This window comes from Cyrtonyx montezumae, unplaced genomic scaffold, assembly GCF_038088225.1.
Source record: "Cyrtonyx montezumae isolate F1298 unplaced genomic scaffold, pur_monq_1.0 scaffold_4, whole genome shotgun sequence".
Classification (NCBI taxonomy): Eukaryota; Metazoa; Chordata; class Aves; order Galliformes; family Odontophoridae; genus Cyrtonyx; species Cyrtonyx montezumae.
This window is the reverse complement of record NW_027072045.1, coordinates 31,613,684-31,625,041: the sequence shown is the minus strand read 5'-3', so window position 1 is coordinate 31,625,041 and position 11,358 is coordinate 31,613,684. Positions and strand designations below refer to the sequence as shown.

Below are 11,358 nucleotides of genomic sequence, written 5' to 3'. Positions count from 1 at the left end.
TACAATATAAACCATAGTGGCAGCAGTGTGGAGAGAGGTATTGGAGGAGAACTACACTTGGGACAGGAATAACTAACTGTGCAAATAAATACAAGGATAAGAATAACTGGGTGGGTATGTTCTACAGAGAAATATCAAATCCATCATAAACTGCATTTGAGTCAGCCTGTTGTGAGAAAGGCAGACACTCACCCTAGACAAGCACTGGATGCATCTTTTGAAGAATGCTTCATCCTTTCCTCTCTGATTTTGCAGGAAGACACTCCAACAGTGTGTCACTGCATCTCAGCTGGAAGATGTAACTACCAGCAAAGGGACTGTACCTTCTTAAATTGCCTTTGCCTGCTTCTGAATATTTAAAAACTGCTGTTATGTCTCAAAGGGAGAAAAAAAAATAAAGGAGAAAAAAGCACAGTATTGAGCTTGCCTGTTTACTTTTGGCCATTTTCAGTTGAAGCCATTCATGAGGTGATGAAGACTGATTTCCTAAGAGCTTCCTGACTTTGACTGCTTGATTACGTTTCCAGGCAACTCCAGCATAAAGTCAAACAGGCAACCTGAAATCAACGTATTAAATTCACACATTTGGCTTTGCACTGAAGCTGTGCAAGAGGCTGCAGCTGCTTAGAAATGAGTGAAAGATTGGTAACCTCATATATGACATGAGGCTTGGGAATTCAGTGCTCTGAGCTAGCTTTTGCACACTGGAAAGTCTCAAGGTCCGTGCTACAACAGGTCTGAAATGGTACTAAATAATACCATCACCAGTCCAAAAAAGAGAAGGAGCAACAGTAGAGATGTTATGTAAACTTTAGGAGGAGATTTCTGAACAGAATATTACATTTGTTTCCCTACACCAGTTTTGACCCAACCCAATGATGTACGGAGCTACAAAGCTCTGATTCTCTTAGCAGTTACTCAATGAAAGTAAGTTTCAAAGGTACTAAATTATGCCATCAATATATATTTACTTAACATTATGACAGATACTGTATTAGATGTGTATTAAGATCTTCTGAGCAAGGCTGAAATTAAAGGAGTTAAGTTCATAAGTTCATAAGTTCATAAGGTTGGAAAGGACCTATAAGATCATCTAGTCCAACCATCCTCCTATCACTATCTCTACCCAACTACTAAATTAAGTCCTTTAGCACCTCATCTAAACGCTTCTTGAACAGCGCTAGGGATGGTGCCTCAACCACCTCCCTAGGCAGGCCATTCCAGTGCCTGACCACTCTTTCAGAAAAGAAATGCTTCCTCAGGTCTAATCTAAATCTTCCCTGGCGCAACTTGTGGCCATTCCCTCTTGTCCTGTCATTATTTATCAGGGAGAAGAGGCCTACCCCCTCCTCACCACAACCCCCCTTCAGGAAGTGGTAGAGTGCAATAAGGTCTCCTCTGAGCCTCCTCTTCTCCAGACTGAACAATCCCAGCTCCCTCAGCCGCTCCTCATAAGACTTGTGCTCCAGGCCCCTCACCAGTTTTGTTGCCCTTCTCTGAACACGCTCCAGGGCCTCAATGTCCTTCTTGTAGTGAGGGGCCCAAAACTGAACACAGTACTCGAGGTGCGGCCGTACCAGAGCTGAGTACAGGGGGATGATCACCTCCCTGCTCCTGCTGGCTACACTATTTCTAATACAGGCCAGGATGCTGTTGGCCTTCTTAGCCACCTGGGCACACTGCCGGCTCATGTTGAGCCGAGCATCAACCAACACCCCCAGGTCCTTTTCCTCTCTACATTCTTCAATCCATTCTGCCCCAAGCCTATAGCATTGCATGGGGTAAAAAGTGAACCCCCATAGGGAACACCGTGACCCCGACGTGATTCGAACACGCAGCCTTCTGATCTGGAGTCAGACGCGCTACCGTTGCGCCACGAGGTCCCAAGGGAAAGAAGGGAAAGAAGGGTTGTAATGTACCAGAGTGGCACATTATTTCTTTAATCATGAAAGCCAAAAAGATTCACTTACAAGTGTAAGGTAAAAGCCTTTCCTGTGGTTGGTCCCAGCATCACTCAGAGGGACTTGAATGTCTCAGAATTTGTTTGCTTTCATAATGTGCTTCCACTCCCCCAGCATTTGTATTTTCTTGCTTGACTTTAACTTCTATGTTCTAACTTCTTTAACTTCCTATGTTCATAAACTTAGAGAGGATTTTCTCTAAGCTCTCACATCCCTTGTCTATATTAAGATATTTTAAGCTCTAAACCTCTAGTAAATTTAATGGATTTAAACAATTTTAGGAAGACAGAAAAAAAAGCCAACAAAATGCACCCAAGCTGAACACTTTTTACACAAACTTTCTATTTGATACAACTTAAAGCTTATTTTAAAATGGCTTAAGAACTCCAGAATGAGTTCAATCACAGCAAAAAAATGTTATTTCCTGTTGAGTAAGGAGGCTGGGGAAGGATGGGGTGTGCAAGGGATGGAACAGGAAGAACTAATGCAAACTGAAGCATGAAAATGTTGCAGTAAGGTCTGCTTTGTTGGAAAGAACTTCAGAGTCCACTAAACTAAGAGGCTGATCTACCAAACTATGCTGGGAAAAATGATCACAAAGATAGTAGTGCTATAATGAAAATCATAGTTATGTATGAACATTGCAGAATAAGCACAGCTATTTAATAAAAGAGATGCTTCTGCATGGTGTATGGTGGACCCAATTAAACCATTCCTCTCTAAAATATCTGCATTACTCTTATTTGAAAATATACGCCTTATCTATGGTGGCAGAGCAGTTCTTTCCTGCTTGTTGTCTAATCCATAAGGCACTAATCCTTAAGCACTACCTTCTCTCCTAGATCTATCAGTCTTTGTAGACTGTGATGCAAGTAATTCCTGCAGATAACTCTCTCTTTTAATCTGGCATCTTCAGGAGGACTGGAAATATGTTCCTTTACTGTCCCTCAATTCTGCTTACCTCCTCATTTTTCCACACAGATTTTAAACTGGATGGACAAACCTGAACAGTGCAAATACCAGAACAATAGATGGCAGGAAAGATAAGTCTTCCCTGCCTCAGGTGGGAAAGGAAAAAGATACATCCCTTGAGGATCCACTCCATGCATGGATTTGGAGTGACGTTCACCCTTCAAGCAATGGTTCCTGTCCTCTTCCTCCTTTTAAGGATGCTCTGCTCTCCCTTATTAGTATGCTGAGGCCTGTCTCCCTCTCTCTTACTTCGATATTAACACTGATGAAGGAACACAAGCAATGCTGAAATGGAGTTTGATATTCTAACATTTCTGCTCTCTGAGGTAATCACAGACAATTCCCAACTTTCATCTATGTGCCTATCATTTAGAAATGATACCACTGGATCACGGTAATCAAAACATAGGCTGATGTAAGCATTAATATCTAATTTAATTTAAACTTTCTTTTTTTTTTTTTTTTTTTTTTTAATTCCACCACAGTGATGCATCCTCTTGCAAATGCATGCAAACCAAATGTCCTAAATCCAGTGAGCTGGTCAGTGCTGACATACAGAAGTAAAGCAGTGTCCATGCTATGTCTGTATCAGAGATATAAGGTGATGTTCTCTGTCACAGCTTCGTGTTTCTGTTTATTTGGTAAACCTTGCCTGTTGAAGTAACACATTTGAACAAAGAGATCAGCAGTAGAAGTACCCTTTCCTGAGATGATACTTGTTACATTCATATCATAGTGAGCAGAACCAACTTCTCTCTCCATAAGAAACTGAAATGGACTGGCAGAGGATACACAGTTAAGAAGTACCCTTCCTGAACGCTGGGAGCCTACAGTTGTTGGTACAGGACACATTAAGATCCCAGTTTCAAGAAAAAGTGACCTGTTGTTAAGTCTCTACTGATCCTCTCAGACTGCAGCTGGTATCCAAGCAGACAGAAGGGCTGAGCTGCTCCTGCTGATGCTGTTAAAGCCCGTCCCCTCCCATGGTACCACACGGAGGCTTTAGGAAACCAGGAGCCACAGCTCTGAATCCACAGCAGGCTTTGTGACATCTACTCACAATTACTCAGCGAGGATGCTGGTGCTCCAGACACAGATTTTGCAGTGTGCCGGTGCATCTCAGAGCAAGGTGAGCACTCAGCTGAGAAGCCTTTAACCTCTGTAGTGACCACTGCTCAAGAGGACAAGCTTTAGCTTTCAGTGAAGATTGTGTAAGGATGTATAAATGAACCCCTACCTGCACAGCCTGCCAGTCCTTCCTTTGTTTCTCACAGCCCTTTCTGCTACTTCAGCCTTTCCCTTCATCCCTTTGAAAAAGAGTAGAGACAATGTTGTTGTGGCCTTGTTTCAGGTAGATTTTTGAATGAGTCCTGAAAGCTTACTGGTGTGAAAACAATATACTTTGCCCTCTGGATATAAAGACTTAGGGCTTTCAATCAAAATATATTTGAAAGTTGTAATGTTGTTACTGTGTTCTCACCGTAAGATCTCATTTAACAAATCTATATAATTTTGCTCAGAGGGACCTCTAGGCTGATTCAGCAACAAAAGAAAACTTTGTCACTGGCCTACTGTGCTGCCACCTGAAGTTCCCAAGTTTGTAAATATAAGCAAGACTGTAAGCACATATCATTTTGAGAGTTACTGTGTAGAGTATGCCCACTGGCAAGATGTGTAAAAGGATACTACCAAGGAGAGACAAAGAGAAACCAGATGTAGATATGGCACTTATTTACATCAGTTTTAGCTCCAGCCCATCCACGGCCTCCTCAAAACACTCCTTTTTCCTGGTGACCTTCAGTACAAGAATGGGTATTGGGAACATAAAAGGCTATTTTTTTTTCCTGAGATTGCTGCTCACCTGAAGGTCTCCAGCTCCACAGCAAACAAAAGTCTAAGTCTTCACCAGTAGCCTATTCCCACTCTCAGGAGCAGCGTTACTGTTCTGTTTTCACTGTTATCTGCACTGACATTTATGATCAGCTATCAAATCAAAAGAAAGCAAAAATAGACAAATGCAAATGCACTGATTTTATGCTATTCAGAGTACTGTTCAGAGGTACTGCTGTGAATCTCACTTAGCTCAAAAGATCTCAAGCAACGAGCACAGCATTTATTTGCCATGCTTTGTTTTGTCTATTTCTTCATTAACTCAGCAGTCTTTCTGACGTCTCTGTTCTATCTTCAAATTCACCTTGCCGGGAATGCTGTGTTACTGAGCAATATTTCTGTTACCTTATTGCAATGGTAAGTGTGGGACCAGATGCCTCCATGAGCCACTCTCTACTCCATTAACTAGGGTCCTGCAACAGCACTTTTTTGCCTCCACCACAGCATCCAGTTTCAGAAGAGGGATAGGCTGCCCTCTAAACATCCATCCTTTGCTACCTTCAAATGCAACTTGAGCTCAAGGCATTGCTATGGAGGCTCTTCCTAACAGCAACCACATGGAAAATGGAAATCCAACAAGGAAACTCCCCTGTTTTTTCACGTCCTCTGGATGCAAGCAGAAGGAGAAAGAATCTTAATCCATTATCTTCTGAGCACAATTCAAATGGGGGATAAAAAAAAGCTAAGAAAGAGAGATCTCTGCACATTCAGCTGGAAATATGATGCTATTAGAGAGGCTGACAACCTGCCTATGCCAGTGCCCTCCAATACCATTGAGAAGAAGGGAGGAGAACAGAAAGAGCAGAGGCCCATGGAAGGGTTACAGAAATGACAAAGACATTTAGCGACCTTCCACATGAGTGCACTTGTTTGATTTGGAAAATTTGAATTTTGAATCAGTAACAGGCAGAGCATGTGGCCTGTCTTTGGGCACAGATCATTCTCTTACTGGAACATGCTGGTTGCTGTGATTTCCAGCAGCTCGGTCAGTCCGTATTGCTGGCACACTGCACCTGGGAAGAACACCTGAAGCACAGGTCCATACAAACAGCTGACCACAATTTATGGTAATACATCGATAATGATTCTGAAAAACAAGTGTATAAATGATAGAGACATGCCACAAACCTCCTTTAAGACTAGAAAATCTGTTCTGAAAGAAAACCAAGATTAAACTTTCCTCTGTCCAAGCATATATTCACTGAGGTGAGCTTTAAACAAGCAAATTGCAATTGCCCAATCTTCTTTTGTCAATGTGTTTCTCCTCAGAGATCAGAGTTGCAAGATTTTTCAAGAGTATGCAGTAACTAATCAATGTGCTTGCTTACTACACACCTCAACTTCACTGACTTCCAGCCCTTGCAGAAAATGCTAACAGCTATTGTCATATTCCCCATACATGCTGCCATCTGTCAACCATTGGCTATTGGCTAACACTGACTTTCCAAAACTTTATTACCCAGAGGTGCTAATTATCCCTAGTGGAACTAAGCAATATAATAGAGGTGGGTTTGTTTGTTTGTTGTTTTTTTTTTACTATTTTTATTTGGACATTACTTCTGTCGAACAGATTTTAAGCTGTGGGCAATACTGTTCTCTGCTGTTCTATTCTTTTCCTGTGTTCCCACTGGCCTAGTTCTATTGTTAGCAAAGCAAAGCCAAACCACAATGATCACTGGCTAAATTATTTCATAGAGCAAGCCCCAGTTTACATTTGCTAATGGGAAACATATCCAATTACCTCTAGGTTGTCTGTACCACGGTCTGCTACCAAACAGTTCTATTTTGCTCAACCCACCTTTTGGAAATAATTTATAGAAATCTGTTCACTGATGTTTTGTTGCCAAATCAGCATTCATTCCCTCCAGCATTTAAGTCCACCTGTTTATTGTTTTGTTCTTCCTCCTTTCAAGACCTTGGCTTCAATGAGATCCTCAAGTTTCCATTACAAATCTAGGAGTAGCAAATAGAATCAGCAGACTCATAATAGATCAAGAGAGCAGTAGCAGGTTGTCTCTTCTATGTAAGCAATTACTCTCCTTGGACAAGCCAGCACAGGACAAACATTTACATATATATATAAATGTGGTAAACATGAATGTTGCTAACATGATTTGTTACCAGATCCTACTTCTTTTCCTCTCTCTTCCCTCCTCATTCTAGTTCCTCATGTTATACCTCCCTGCAGGAGGACTAGAGTCAACAATGCTATAGATTGAAAAGGCAATTACAGTAATACATAGGAAAGAATGAACAAGATATTGGAGAGCTGGTAAGTTTAAGATCAAATTGAAGTAATCAGCAGGCCTTGTACCTGTATATCATGACTTCCTCCTCTTTCTGGGGCAGGGATAAAACCCAGATCTTGTAGGACTCAAAGTAGAGAGCTTAAGGAAATTGAGTTATGTTTTCACTTGTCTGCAGTTGTGATCCATATCATAAATTCAGTATTACTAAAACCTACATCTAGATTAATACTTAGCAATCCCAATCTTTTCTTACATCCTCAAGCACTTTCAGCATATAATTAACTAAAATATTTGTTCTGATGTGATTTTGTTAGCATTTTGTAGATAAGCCAGTTTTTAGAACTACTAGAACATAAAGGAAGGACCAAATAGAAATCATGGAGTCGATATAATTTCTCTTATCTTGAGGGAGTAGTACAGATCAGGTAGAACACATAGAAAGGTGGCCAGAGTGATCAACGATGATGAACTGTTTCTGATTATACAATGATAACATTAGTGTTCTGGCAGCAACACATGCATCTGAGAGAGGAGATGATAGAAAGCTACAAAATCAGTTATGGCACAGCAAGTTTGTTGTCACTGATCTGTGCCTCTTCCTTCATAACTCTAAAGGTATTAATGCAAATAATATAATTTATATAATTTAATATAATAATAATTTAATGTAATGCTGTGCATTCCAAGAATTTTAATGTATTTACAGTATTTAATGTATGTAAAGATATAATCTGGCTACACATTGACAAGTATGCTCAATGAACCCCAGTGACACAAGATATTATGGGATTTGATGTGTCCTCCCAACTGTTTCTACAGAATATTCCGCTCACTTGGATCTATACAGCCTGCGAAGTTTTCTAAATTAAATAAATCAAAGTGGCATGAAATACAACACCAAACCAAACGTGGCTCTTGAGGGAATCTTGGAAAAGCTGGACTCACTCAATCCCAGACTATCATTAGTTTAAAGGAAATATTTTGATCAAATTTGACAATATCATGTTATACTTGTTCTCTCACCTTTGTATAAAGTACTAGACAATATGTTTCCTGACATCCCCTCTGTAATCTCAGCCATGATGGGCAGCTAAAACACACAAATCCGCCTCAAGGTAGAGGGAGCAAGTCTTCTGCAAAGGATTTCTGATAGCAGGTACTCTGGTGTCCAAAGCCAGACCTCTCCCATTCTGGTACGGCCAGCTGTTAACAGCAGATTTCCTAACAGATGCCTAGCTACTCCTATGAGTTTAAGTCCAACAACTCCCTTGTTGACCATATTAAACTTACTAGATGAGATGCTGATGGAACCATAGTAGAAAATACCAATTAAGCGTCTTTTCCTTGGAGGATTAATATGCTGAAACTAAAGCTATCTGCAAGAAAAGGGCTATTTATAGGTATATAAGCCTTGCTCAAAAAATAAAAAGAGAAAACTTGAAAACATTTTCTGACAATGCCACAATACCTAAAATAGAAGCTTCCCTGTTCCCAAACCTTAATCAGAGTGCTCAACCACTCAACTCAGCTTTGGTTTTGTGCCTCACAGATCAAACTCACTGTTTTTCATAATTTGACCCTAAATATGTAGGGGGAAGGAAAACTGCAACTACAGATAACATTTCAAAAGATAAAATGAGGCCCTTGAACAGGGAAAGAGTCCTCTGCTGTGCAGAAGGTGAAGGAAAATTATTGGTCTCAACTGGAGTTCTGTGATCTCTTGCCATCTACTCTAAGACCTATTTAGAAATGCAGTTTCACTGCAGGTTGAGATTTAAAGGTCGACTTCCCACATAACCTTAGTTTAAGGCTCGTCATGTTTCTATTTTGCTTCAAGCAGGGTGAAGGAAGATCATTCCAATTTCTTATCACCTAAAGTGTCCTATTATCAGATTAAATGCAAAATACAAGCAGCAGCACTTGGCTGTATGCTGACTTGACTTACAATTTGCGAAAACTCAGAAATCAAATGAATGTTCCAGGACATGTCAGGCAACAAAAAGCATCAAAGAAACTACTTGTGATCCCCATTTTCTGAACTTTGTGTCTTCAGCTGTTAATGTACATCTAACCTCAAAACTGTGATGTGAGGAAGGGTAGTCGATATTTGAAGGGATTTCTTCCAAAAATGTTTCAACAGAGGTTATAGAAATAGTCTGAAAGCTGTAAGGAGAAGAAATTCAGTCATTGCTTGACGTAGCCACACAACTTATTCCACTAAAACTATTATAGTATACACTGCTCACTGCAGCATCCAATTGTAGCTAACCTAAGTGAAAACACTACTATGTTCTTAAGAGCTGTAGAGAAACTAAATCCAAATCCAATATGGTATTTCTCACACAGTGAGGGTTGTCAAGAGTTAACACCAGCTAAGTTCTAAGGCTCACATTTCCCAAACAGCAATGCATCCTAGGCAAAGGATGTGGTCCAAACCTTTAACAAGAACATCCAGTAAAGCTTCACAAATGCATTTTGTATCTGCCACTTAACAAGGCTTGAGAAACTCATTCTTGAACGTCCTGCTCCTCTTGACTCCCAGGCAAAGTAAAAAAATGTCAGCCTACTGTCAGAATGTCTCGGAACTGCTGTCCAAAAGGCTGATAACTACTGGACTGTGTTTTATGTGATTCCCCAAAGCTTGTTACACCATAGGTGATTCCTATTGGCATAGTAACAAACAAATTATAACTGCTGATGTCAGCAAGGAGTTTCAGGAGGATAACAGAGACCATGGGCTGGAAGATTTGAGGGATGCCATGGCAGGGTCTATGGCAGACTTAGCCAATCTGGTTTCCACAGCTTGTCCATGTGCTGTGTCATACAAGAGCATGTGCCCAGGCTCCCAGGGATTATGGAAGCAACACATACGCAACTACTTCACATTCAGCAAGCTGAGCACAAAGTGACCTTCAGATCCTCTTCCTGGGCTCCTATTTCTGTCTCCATCTCTCAGGACATCCCCTCCTTAAAGGCTGCTCCTAACTCTCTCCCTAAGCTGGTGGAAGGAGTGGTCTAATCCCTTCTGTTCTCCATACCATGCTGCCCAATCTTGAATTTGCATCGTATTTCTTCCAAAGGAACTGCATGCTACCCAAGAAATTCTCAGTTTGCCAGAAGTCATGCTCATTCTCTTCCTTTTAGAATTTACTCAGACTTGTATAATAGAGGGGATAAGACCTAAATTACAAACCTTTTACTTCGCTACCATGCATCAAACAACGGACTTGGGGCAAGCTCTATTTTCTTCCTGTTTTCTAAGCTTTCTGCCTTTGCTGATACATACGTAAACAACATCCTGCTTTATGAACAGTCCCTTACTCCTTGTTCTACATACTGCGTAATTCCAGACTGAGTCACCAGGCAGGTGCACAAAGCACAAGCATAAAATAGCTCCAGAAGCAATGGAAGAAACAGTAACAGAGTGCAGACTGGAGCAGCTGCACTTGTATTCTATGAATTCTATGACTTCCCATCAATGTGAGCACAGGGCAGGGGCCGCCCCATGGCCCCTGCATGATGCACAGAACAACACAGCAGCTGCTGGAGGGCAGCTGTGTCACAGAGGATTTGAGAAGCACTGACATACATTTTGTTCGACACTAGCTCATGGCAAAAGAAAACATAACTCTCTCTACAAGAGAATTGCAGAATGCTCCTGAAATGACCATCTAATGCCCTACAAGAGTTGTGTTGTGTAAATGCAGGGGAGAAGTGAGCCTGATGTAATGCCCCTGAATTGCCATTCCCTAATAACCCATAAAGAGATTGTGAATCCGAAATTAGAGTGACAATAGGACGTATGTTCTTAAAAAGCGTTATCACAGGTGCAGTAAAACTTCATTAATTTGATGATATCTTCCAGGTCAGTTTATCTTGAAAAATATTATTGATGAAGAACAGTGAAATAGCAATGATCTTAACTGTCCTCTCACTAAGTATCAAAGGATGCACATGAATAGTTAAGTATTTTTTTTTCTGATACCAAGTTTCTTCTCATGTGTAAATTGCTGCTAAAGCAAAGGACATTAGATAACAGTGCTCTAAAAAGATATCCTGATTATCAAAACCTGCAAATATTTAGTCTAAATAATACAACAAATATTTGCAGGTTTTGAACAAGACAATTTTCTCATTGTTGTAGCATTGCTGGTTTGCTTCCTGCTTCCACACTGCAATTGGCAAAAACCTGATGGCTGGCTTTTAAAACCTATCGAGCAACTGTAAGAACAAAACAAAAGCACAAAAATCTGTCAAAAACTGGCATGAAATTAAACTGCTCAGTG

At 40.6% G+C, this 11,358-nt stretch overlaps 1 non-coding gene across 1 annotated transcript; it reads right to left on the bottom strand.

Moving 5' to 3' along the window:
• Positions 1 to 1,811: 1,811 nt before the first annotated feature.
• TRNAW-CCA (transfer RNA tryptophan (anticodon CCA)) lies at positions 1,812 to 1,883 on the bottom strand. Its single transcript has one exon. It is a non-coding gene; the product is annotated as a tRNA-Trp (tRNA).
• Positions 1,884 to 11,358: the final 9,475 nt, after the last annotated feature.